Source organism: Mytilus californianus, unplaced genomic scaffold (assembly GCF_021869535.1).
Source record: "Mytilus californianus isolate M0D057914Y unplaced genomic scaffold, xbMytCali1.0.p SCAF_44, whole genome shotgun sequence".
In the NCBI taxonomy this organism is placed as follows: Eukaryota; Metazoa; Mollusca; class Bivalvia; order Mytilida; family Mytilidae; genus Mytilus; species Mytilus californianus.
In genome coordinates, this window is record NW_026262695.1 from 1,808,385 (window position 1) to 1,820,322 (window position 11,938).

Below are 11,938 nucleotides of genomic sequence, written 5' to 3' on the forward strand. Positions count from 1 at the left end.
TACAGTTATTCAATCCACTACGTAAAAGTTCAATGCATAAATTATTCCATTCATTAAACAATTTCCTTCAATTCTTAGAGAAAACATTTTTGCAATTTGTTCTTCGAAGATCTTCTTCAGTATATTTGATATGAGGTAATGATGTAATGAGTGGATAAAGCTTGTGTTCCTTTCAACAACAAAATACTATTTTTTTCTTCATTTCTCCTTTCTTTCGACAAATATATATAATATGTTGTTGCATTTACATGTATACAATTGTGAATTTCTGCATCTATGATAGAACTCCATTTTGTTTATAGCCATTATCATGTGATTATGATGAAATTTCCTATTTCTTTTTTGCAGGCAAGCACACATTCCATTTCACATTAATCCAATTAGCGCACCATGTAGATAGATATCAACTTTCAGTGTCCTCTTCAGTATAGACCTATTGATCATGAAAACCAAGATGTCTGATCACCTATAAATACACAAAATAAACAAATAAAATGTTATAAATGGAGAGAGAAACAGCAATAAAAAAGCTTATTTTGTCATGTTTATGAACATTTTAAGAATATTTCCTTTCTAACTTGTGAGTTCTCTTAATTCCGTGCTTTTTGTCTATGGGTTTTTATATTAGTTGACTTTGTGCATTTTATCAATCTTTCGAGTTGAAGCAATTGCAACGGTTATTTTACAGTTTGTTCTTTATATGTTGAGCTGTTAAACCACTGTCCAAAGTTAAGGTAGGGTTGAGTGCTCACAACCCTGATTTTTTTATTACATGTATTAGTTTTTATTGATTTTTAACTAGCTGTCAGTAACTGTGAGTACTAACAGATCTTTGTGTCTTTTCGATTAAGGGAAAGGTATTAATTTCCTGCTCAGTCCGGACTGTTTATTTTTTTGCAGGAAATCTAACGGTATGTCATTTCTTGTCTGGTGAAGAGTTGTCTTATTGACAATCATGCCACATCTTCTTATTTTTATATAACCTTGCCATATTCTGATTGTGCCTGTCCCAAGTTCGGCGCCTGTAGTTTATTCTGACACTAAAATTTAGTGGTTGTTGTTGTTTCATTTCTGTCATATTTATTTTTTTTAATTTGTTTTGTTATAAACTAGGCAATTAGTTCTACAGTTGGGATTATTTCAATTTTTCATCTGAGGGCCTTTTATTATGACTACTTTGACAATAGGGCATGGATTTTCTCATTATTGAAGGCCGTCTCTGGCCTATAATTGCTTTCTTAGAGCCATGACCAATAGTTTTCATATTTAATATACCACATCTTTTTATTTTTATAATAATCATGATAATCATCTTTCAAGGGCAATAATTTTTATAAAAGAAAAGCTCACTTGGCCTTTCGAGCCAGGTGAGCTAAAAAAGGACATGCACACAGTGGTATTCATTGAAACAAAACATGAAAATAATTTGGCTCCATTTAGGGATATTGCAAGTGTATATAAGTTTAAGGCCGTGATTTTTGAACAAATACAATTCTAAAACCTTCCAAAGTGTGAAAATGGACAATTTTAAACAATTTTCCAACAACTAAAATTCCATAACTCTGCATCTTATATAAAAATAAATAGGGGATGATACTCCGGCTTGCATATCATATAAAGTTATAAAGGAAGATTACTAAGAACGGTAAAATTTATTCTACTTAAATTTGAACTTGATCTGATTTTGTGGTAAAAAGTATTGCGTTAAAGTTTAATAAAATTTGGTTGAGGCAAACTTAATTTAGAGGACGGAAACGAAAAATTCATCATTTTTTCCATTTGTAAAGGACATAACTCTAGAACAGTAAAAGTGACACCACCAAAATTCAAACTGTTTTTTGTGATAATAAGCATTGTGTGCAAATTTCATAACATTTGGTTGAGGCAAATTAAAGTTAAAGTTAGAGAGCAGGAAACCAAAAATTCAGCAATTTTTCCATTTGTAAAGGGACATAACTCTAGAACGGTAACACTGACACCACCACACTTGATCTGAGTATTGTGGTAATAAGCTTTTGTAAAAGTTTTATAACATTTGGTTGAGGCAAACTTAATTAGAGAACAAAAACCAATGACTTTGGGACAGACGGTCAAGGGTTGACCCACTATGGGTCATAAAAATGAAAAGGGAGTTTATGTCAATATATAAAATCAATTCACCAAAGTTTCATAACAATTGGTGAAAGCATTCTTGAGACTATCCAAAGTCCCAATATACAACAAAAACTTAAATCAGAATTTTTTTAAAATTGAAAGGGAAATTATCATGATTATCAGTCAGGGATATAACTCTATAGGGTTATTACAGAAAATAACTTGCATGTGTTATTACAGATACTTTCATGAGTTGTCTACTCTTAAATCCTTAAATTTTCTAAATCTGTTATAACATATGTTTGTTATTTGTAAAATAAATCATAAATATTTTGATTTTTGGTAGGCTCTAGGGAACTCTTGAAACTTTGCGCAGAAACTAAATGCATAGCCTTGATAACTAATTTTTGAATTAAATTAATACATTTTTCATTAACCATGGCAAATCAATGAACGAGGCTTTTAAGGGATCAACTTAGCTGTAATAACAAGGCTTATGTTGTACTGTTACACCACTGTCCCAGGTTAGGGGGAGGGTTGGGATCCCGTTAACATGTTTAACCCCGCCTCATTCTGTATGTATGTGCCTGTCCCAAGTCAGGAGCCTGTAATTCAGTGGTTGTCGTTTGTTTATGTATTACATATTTGTTTTTCGTTCATTTTTCGTACATAAATTAGGCCGTTAGTTTTCTCGTTTGAATGGTTTTACATTGTCATTTCGAGGCCTTTTATAGCTGACTGTGCAGTATGGGCTTTGCTCATTGTTGAAGGCGGTACGGTGACCTATAGTTGTTAATTTCTGTGTCATTTGGTCTCTTGTGGGGAGTTGTCTCATTGGCAATCATACCACATCTTCTTTTTTATATTAGTTATTAAAGGCATTTAACTTGTTATATAAGACACTTGGGAATTACTGGGAAGCTTGCGCAGAACCTCATTACATGCTCTGATCATTATTTCTTACAATAAATTAAAATACATTGTAATTAAGCATGATGAATGTCTGAGCAAATGCTTAGGAATGATGTAGAGGAGCTGTAATAACACCCGTTAGTTATTATAGGCATATTTTTTTCAGTAATAACATAGGTGTACTATGCATGATTGGCGAGCTATGAACTGTTATATCTTTCTATAGTTAAGTATACATGAAGACAATAGTAATATCAATAGAACCTGTGTACATTTTAAGAAAACTAATGATGTATATTGTCCCTTTGAAACATGTAACATGCATATGTTATCACAGTTCTTTGATTTTTTAGTCCACAATAACAAATGTATGTTATTTTTCTGTAATAACCCTATACATGCTATAGAGTTATATCCTTGACTGATTATGTTAATTGGCAATATAAGTAAATGCATGCAATAATTTCTGAAATTTACAGTATATAGGCTTTTAACCCCACCATATGTTTGCACCTGTCCCAAGTCAGGTGCCTGTGGCATTTGTCAGTTTTGTATGATTTTTAATTTTAGTTTCTTTTATATATTTCGGAGTTTAGTATGACGTCCATTATCACTGAACTAGTATACATTTTTGTTTAGGAGCCAGCTGAAGCACACCTCAGGTTGTGGGATTTTCTCGCTGCATTGAAGTCACATTGGTGATCTTCGACTGTTATCTGCTCTTTGGGCGGGTTGTTGTCTCTCTGACACATTCCCCATTTCTATTTTCAATTTTAGTTTAAATTCTATTTCAAATGTTAGGCTTCTTGTTTTTTTTTGTTTTACATTTGTCATTTCGAGGCCTTTTATTATATTTACAGCTTTCTATATGCATAGGTGCTTGAGGACAGGATCCTGTTTTGAGGCCCCCCCCCCCCCCCCCCCCACCCCACCATAGTCCCTCCCCCTTCTTATCATAAATCTTAGATTTTTCAATATATATCACTTATTTGTACCATATATATACTAATATACCATATTTTTACTCTTAATATGCATGTTTACTATCAATGTGAATCTCGACTCCTGTCCTCAAGCACCTATGTCTATATGGTGTGAATTTTGCTCATTGTTGATGGTTGTACGGTTATCTATAGCTCAGCGAAGCAACATCACAACTGTTTCCAAGTTTGTGAAGTCAGAGGACTATATTCATCTTTTCGACTTTCGGATCATTTGTTGATTTTTCATGAATATGTGCCATTCCAATATAAAAATAGCTATATCATATTAAAAAAAACTTTCAACTAGGATACTCATTTGGGGAACTAATGATTTGTTGGGTTTTCCCTAGTCCAAATAATTATGACGTCTGGCAAGGCTATTTTAATTTTTTTTTCTGGGACGCCTAAATAGCCTTGCAAGACGTCATTTTCCCCACCATCGACATCGTCCTGTGGAAGAAACGAGTTTGGCGCATTAACAAAAAGATCATGTCCGTAGTGACAAATTAGTGTGCGTGCTTACCAATATTTGAATTTTATGAGCCTTCTTTTTGAATATTTTCTTCATTTTTTGGTACAAATTATACTGATGTCGAGTGCTGTTGTTGTGCTGTTTATTTTTTACAAAAGCGATCAAGTAATGCAGGGGAAGGACACTTACTTAAAAGACCAAAATGAGCCGCAACTAATAGGTACATAAATATTTTACTATGCAGTCAGTATCCCGATATACATGTATATACTCTTAGACTCGTTTCACAGCGTACAAGTGAAAATACTCGTTAGTCATGAACATTTTAGATCACTTTAATTTTAGATTTTATAACTTAAATTACGAAAGATGATAATTTGTCAAATGAGCCCCTGTAACCAGGTGCTGCATTTTTTAGCACGCGTCAAAAACAGTTAAAAATGCCGGGATCTGACAGAACTTTCAAGAGCTATTTCTGTTACTGTGAGTTTATTATATATCTATCACAAAAAGCTAATGCTAATTTCGTTTCTTTTAGTATGAAGCCCCCCCCCCCCTTCCCAAAAAAAAAACCCTCCTCCAGCTTATCTGATTAATTCACGATCACTCTGAGTAAAGAAAGTAAGTCACAATTGCTTATATCAGGTATTTTAAATTCTGGTTGATAGTTGTCTCATCACCAATCATACTACATCTCCTTATTTTTTTTTACAATAAAGCTATATTTAGATGCGGTATAGTGATGAATGTGTAAACATGCAGCATTCTTGTAAATAATTGTTAAAATACAGCACAAAAGATGCATAATATATCAAACTCGAGTCAACGCCATGTCAAAAACTAAAAACAACAACAACAAAAAACCCCGACCAAATGACAAATAGTCTATAAAAACAAACTATAGCATACCAAAATATATAAGTTGTAAAGACTTGCATGCAACTAGGCCTATATATACAGTAGCTCTATGTTCTTATAACATTACGATTATGTGTGTGTAAGTTTATTAGAAAATTCAACGAGACACGTCCTAATCAGGTAAAATCCAAAATAACAATTTACAAATCCAGATCTACTGCCTGTTGTATATTACTTACATGACTGTATATTGGCGAACGAATAGAAATGTTTGGTACGGGATGTCGGCTTCGAAGCGGAGACAAAAAGACCAAGATAGATGAAAGTGTAGAATTTTGTTGTTGAGAATTTTTTTTTTTATAAAGAACTAGATTCGTATCTCAGAATTTGAATATAGCATCTCGTTTTCTTTAGATAAATTGTTAGCTATTACTGGCTATAATAATTACCCCCTTATAAATATTCGCAAAACATGAAGTTAATGATCAATGAATATGAAAACACTTAATAAAGTATAAATATTGGTAAACGGACAGCAAGTCATAGGACTATTATAGTTCGAATAAATTAGTTTACAATAACTGTTGAAAGGTTATGAGAGAAAAATCTGGATGAATTTATTTTTTTAGAATGATTTATTTTACAGTAAAGGCTTCATATTTTTAATCAGTTATTTGTAAAAGAAAGGTGACATGTTTAACACCATGGATCCAGTAAATTAACAAACTACTATGATGGATTTTTCTTTACAATCATTGATCATTATTAATATTTAAGAATAACTTTTGTTTACAAATTCGTTTTAATAAATAATGGTTCAAGAAAAAACTTTTTGAAAATTAGTCTGTTAGTTTCCAAAGAAAAAAATATCTTAAAAACTGGGGTACGTCTAAACACCGCTCAGGACCTCCTGAGTGCACTCAGGACATACAATGTGCACTCAGGACCCTTTATAGTCATCGTATTTGCACACAGGATGGATGAATATATTCGTTACACGCTGCTTATTTAAGAGTTAAATTTTGGTACAATTTGAAATCGAACTTAGATAGACATGTTAATTCTTATGAAATAATGAGGGCACGTGTCACTGATTACACAACTACTGAGCCGTGAATTATCCAATCAACAAAATTGATTGGATTATCTTTATTGTTGTTTATGAATTGTGTTGTTAGTACTGTGTTACGTTTAAAATGAATAACACGATGTTATTAAGTTTTGTGAAAGTTGCAGTGTAGAGACTGAAAAACATTTCCTTATGGAATGCACACTTTATGACGATATTCGATATAACCTTTTTCATGAATGTTCAAAATTTATTCAAGATCTTCACAGCCTTGATATAGATAGCAAATTTATTGAAATTATGAACTGGTCCTATATTTTCAATGACAATTTTTAGAACTTAACCTTAATAAGACAGATCAGTATTTATTTATATGATTTGCTAAGTTTAATATCTTGGCTGCGTACGTGCTGTCCTTGGTCTTTTCCTTTGGTTTGGCTTACGAGCAAGTTTTGGGGGTTTTGGCACTTCAAACTCTGTGCACGAAGACTTAGTCGTGGTTCGAACGGATTTCGTTTACTTACAAATTATTTAGAAATAATACCCAAATATGATAATTTTCAGAAAACGGAGACAAATTAATTTTTCAGAATTTATTTTCACATTGGAATTCGTTCAAGGCTTGTATTACAGCTAGACAAGAACAACTTTAATGAGAAAGATAAATCTTAATAAATGCGGATTTTTAAAACATTCGTATTACTCAAGAATGAAATTACTGGACAAGAACGATAAAAATGAGAAAGAACACTAACTATATGAGATTTGATTATTTGAAAAGCGTATTTTGGCAAGTACGGCTTCTACAGTTAAGAACGGGTTCCATTTACAAAACTAAATCTTAATTCATGAAAAGTATGACAAATTTATTTCCCTTTTCAAACTCGTTTAAGGGATTTATTACTGGACAAGAACGAGTTTCAATAGAGGAATAAATCTAACTAAATGAAATTTTGATTGAATCGTTATGTTATACATACACAGCCTCTCATTGGTCAAAAAGTTTTAATTATTTGAATGAATCTCAAAGACAAGAAAATAGAACATAACACACACACACAATTATATAAATAAGAATTAGAACGCAATGATACCAATATTATTTTTTTTAATTAAACACTATTTTTAGTGAGTGATCAGATTATCTGTTAGCTTGAAAGTAAATTATAAAATTAATGGTGTTTCACCGATTCTTTGTTTTACTATGGAACAATGCAATTAAAGTCTATTGTAATATATCTAGAGATATGAAAATACGAAAGAATTATTCTTCTTAATTTTTGAACTAAGAATAAAACTAAACTTTTTATTGCACGAAATGTTAATAAAATACGAAAATCTATACAAAGAAAATAATAACGATATTTTTTTTATCTATTAAGTCAAGGATTTGTATAGTGAGAGTCTCACTATACAAATCCTTGATTAAGTTAATGAAATGAAATGAATTGAATGAAAATTTCCCAACTATATATATATAGATTTCTCATATTTCTCGACTGGCTTCAATTATTACAAACAAAAAGAAAAATGTTTATTTAACGGTTTTTTTCTAAAACAATATATCTTCATTGTTCTTTATTTTTCAAAAGACATCTTGATTTTGTTTGTTTGCCAAGCTTACTTGTATGAGGTAAGTACCATCACTAATCACTCCTAATTATTAAAGATCAAACGACCTAATCAACATGATAATTGGTATTCAATATAATCTTCGATCATGCCTGACATATTTCATAAAAACGGCGCGTGCCGATGAAAACCTTAATAACTTTTTAAATATTAAATTGATTTTATCAAAACAAAAATTATAAGATGAAGAATTAAATAATCTATCGAATGCATACCTTCACCACTAACCAAAACATATATTTCATGTCCTGAGTGCACTTTGTATGTCCTGAGTGCACTCAGGAGGTCCTGAGCGGTGTTTAGACGTACCGTAAAAACTGAACTGCATGTGAGTTTTCAATCGTTACGTTTTGTTATACTTTTTTAGTGTTAATCTCAGCAAAGACAAATTTAGTGATAAAAATCGATTTGTTGGTCTTTCGTAAAATTAAAAAAAAAACATACGCCATAATGTAATCTTATAAAAAAAGGGGTGGGGGGGGGGGGGGGGGGGGGGGGCGATTGGAAGAAATTCAATATTGATCCTTCAAGGGACAAGAGAACGTGGGAGATATTCATTCCCTACTGTAAAATATTGAGTTTTTGGTTGATTAATGTCGGGTGTGTCTGACGTACCGAATAATATATGATAGGTACATGTAGGTCTTGTAATTGAGACCGCCCGTGATACGGTCGGAAAATTTCGACTGCCTATGAAAAAGGAAGGACAGAAAATTGGCCTAATACCAGGCTACTTACAGTCCACTCGAAGAGTTGTTGCAAGAATTCAACGTCCCCATTCGGACGTGGCTGAGCACAGCCCACTGGACGTTCCACTTTCATTACTGCTAAGGTTTTCACATGATTGCCGGTCAGAAGAAGACCTGAAACGACGCTATTTCTATAGTTACTCTAGTTCGCTAACGAATTCGCTTCTTGTTCCATTGAATATAAAGGAAAGAGTTATCTAATATATATATATATATATATTTTTCTTGAACTACTATAAATAAAGTAGTTCATTTTAAAATGTATTGTTTAAAGGTTAAGAAAACAATAAGTTGAAGTGGCTGGTACGTATACATACATGAAGCTTCATGGCTAATACCAAAAAGGTATAGCCAATTTCCCGTCAGTTATTTTTTTATTTTTGGTTCACATGTTCAAATTTAATAAATTGATGAATTTTTTAATTGTTCTATATAAATAATCTTACTATAAGTTATCTCAGGTCTAAACAAAATGTTGCTATGAGTGTTCTAATGAGTTTTGTTTGATAATTTTTTGTTTAATTCAGTTAAAAGTTTGGTTTTTTTTTTACACGAGAAGGTCTGCTAAAAAGTTTATGATGATCTCTTTTTTTTCAGCGGATACTAGGTGGACTTTCCTCTGTTCCGATGAAGGCAGTGCACGTCTTTCATTTAAAAGATTAAATCGTAGTTTTGCAACAGACGGCGGCACATCGGGCATTGACTTACCATTTTATAATTTGTAACAATTATGATTTACCATATATTTATGAGTTATAACAAAATTATTTTTTGTACATCTTTATTTAAGATGATCGAGATTTGAGAATGATATGAAAACTATAAAATATATATTACAAAAAAAAAGTTTTTCTCAGGTCTAGTTATCTAGTATGAAATATATCCTCTGGAAATAAGCCCTTTAAAACACAAATCTCCGTTTACTCATTGCTAAGTTTATTTGCTAGTGTTTTTTTAATGATTTTATTATATTATCTTTTTTGTGAAATTTTTGAGTGGTTGAACATGAAATGGACACCGATGCTACAAAGAAAATTTGTTTAATGTCATCTGTTGCAATATATACTAAGTATTACACGTGGACAGGATGTTCCTCAGAAAATTAAGGTATTCAAAATAAGTTATATATACACACCCCAAGGGTACAGGCCACTGTTATATGGAAAATTACTGGGTCGCCAGTAAACTGGTAATCAGCCATGCAACTAATCAGTTGACTGACCATGCCACTACAATTTAAAAAGTTTGTCGTTAGATCAAAATGAAATATTTATTTTAATTTAAAATTGAAGAACTAAAAGGATTTATCGTAATTATGAAGGGAAATAATTCAACAAAATCGGATTATTTCCCAAAAGATTATATTTTTTAAAAAAAAATTCCGGGGAAAATAGAAAACTGTATATATAAAGGGTCCCATCAAGGATTTTATAGAAATCCTTGGTCTCATGAAATGGATCTCACACAGACATGCATAATTAAAATTTATACATTTATTGATTCTATGATTTCTTGAGAAATCAGGAGCGAAATATAACAAATATTTAGTTTTGAAATTAAATTAAATTTACCTTTCCTTGCTATAATTCATTTGACATAACATTGAGGGATTTAAGGGTTTGTCCGTACAACGTGTTTGTCATTAGTATTTCACATGACTTATTGTTTTCACGCTTCGCCTTGGAGCTCATTATTCAGACTGTTTCAGACAAGATGATGAAAATAACGTGCAAGGCACTTTTTTTCGATTATCGTGAATGCACTCTCCCCCCTCTTCAAGAAGAATGCAGGACAGAAAGTCACGGACGAAAAGTCACAGGACAAAAAGTCACAATTCAGTTTTGAGATTATTTTTCTCTGAACAAGAAAACACTAATTTTAAAAATAAATTTTTGATTTTTTCTTGAACTATAATATATGAAGCAACATTGTAATAAAATTTATTCAATAAATATCAATGATGATCAAATAATTGTTATGATAACAAAATGTCAAAGAGGTTTGGCACTTAAATGGCTGCATGGTTCCAAAAAATATATCATTTGCATGATTAAAATTTAATAATTTTTCATTTATCAAGGCTTATGAACAATTTTCTAAACTTAAAAATGAATAAATGTAAAAAAAAGAAATTATTTGAAGATCTTTCTCTTATATATTCAAACAATTGTCAACAAATTATTTGTGACTTTTTGTCCTGTGACTTTTTGTCCTATCCCATTTGTGACTTTATGTCCTCTGACTTTTTGTCCTGTGACTTTCTGTCCGTTTACCTTCAAGAATTGTATATTTATAAATCCTCGTCCTTTTTAAAATTACCACACTCTTTGTGATTACCGTTATGCTATTATGCTAACAGTAACCCGGGACTTGATTTACATGTAATATCAGGGGCGATTCCAGCCAGGATAAAGGGGGTCCAAATATATGTCTCCATTAAATGCATTGATCGTTCACCAATAGAGGAGTCAAACCCCCGGATCCCATCCTCCTTCGATCCGCCACTGATTGTGAATATAAATATAATTGTTACTTATTAGTCATAGACTAGTACTAGCTCCGAGCACCTGTTTTGGGATATATACAGCTAATTAACCGTAAATAACTGCGAGATAATGAATAACAAGTTGATTCTCTGCTAATTAATGTAACCTGCAATTCACCCTGATTCATTTGTGAGACCACCGACACTAATAATGAGGGGATGGAAAGGGGGGTACCTTTCTCCTTTCTCCCGTCCCTCGTCTCCTTTCTCCCGCCCCCTTTCTCCCTGTCTCCCAATACCCTTTCCACCTATTCAATAATATTACCTCAAAGTTAGCAGGTTAGAGGTTCTCCGTTACTGGGAACTTCATATCGGATCCGATCAATTTATTGGTTCCTTTCCCCCTGGTATTAATGATCCTTTTGCAGTGACGATGACAATCAGGTTACAATACACCATTAGATTTTATGGGCGCAGCCATTTTATGAGCATAACATGGTATTCAGAATTAAGAGTATAGCTAATCCTGATTGGTTGATATGTGCGCCCGTTATTTTTTGTTATTAGAGACTTCGTGCATTCTGCATTATACCAAAGGCCAAATAAATTATTTTCCTTAGCCCTAACGGAACTGAGATGTCTTTTAAACGCTAGGATGAGACACGTATTTTTATGTGCAAAATT

At 32.2% G+C, this 11,938-nt stretch overlaps 2 long non-coding RNA genes across 2 annotated transcripts; both read right to left on the reverse strand.

Annotated features, from left to right (window-relative positions):
- Window positions 1-355: 355 nt before the first annotated feature.
- Window positions 356-4,953, reverse strand: LOC127699927 (uncharacterized). The gene is made up of 2 exons (XR_007981303.1): window positions 4,513-4,953; window positions 356-466 (listed from the first exon to the last, which is right to left on the reverse strand). It is a non-coding gene; the product is annotated as an uncharacterized LOC127699927 (long non-coding RNA).
- Window positions 4,954-8,506: 3,553 nt separating this feature from the next.
- Window positions 8,507-11,691, reverse strand: LOC127699926 (uncharacterized). The gene is made up of 3 exons (XR_007981302.1): window positions 11,580-11,691; window positions 9,905-9,998; window positions 8,507-8,883 (listed from the first exon to the last, which is right to left on the reverse strand). It is a non-coding gene; the product is annotated as an uncharacterized LOC127699926 (long non-coding RNA).
- Window positions 11,692-11,938: the final 247 nt, after the last annotated feature.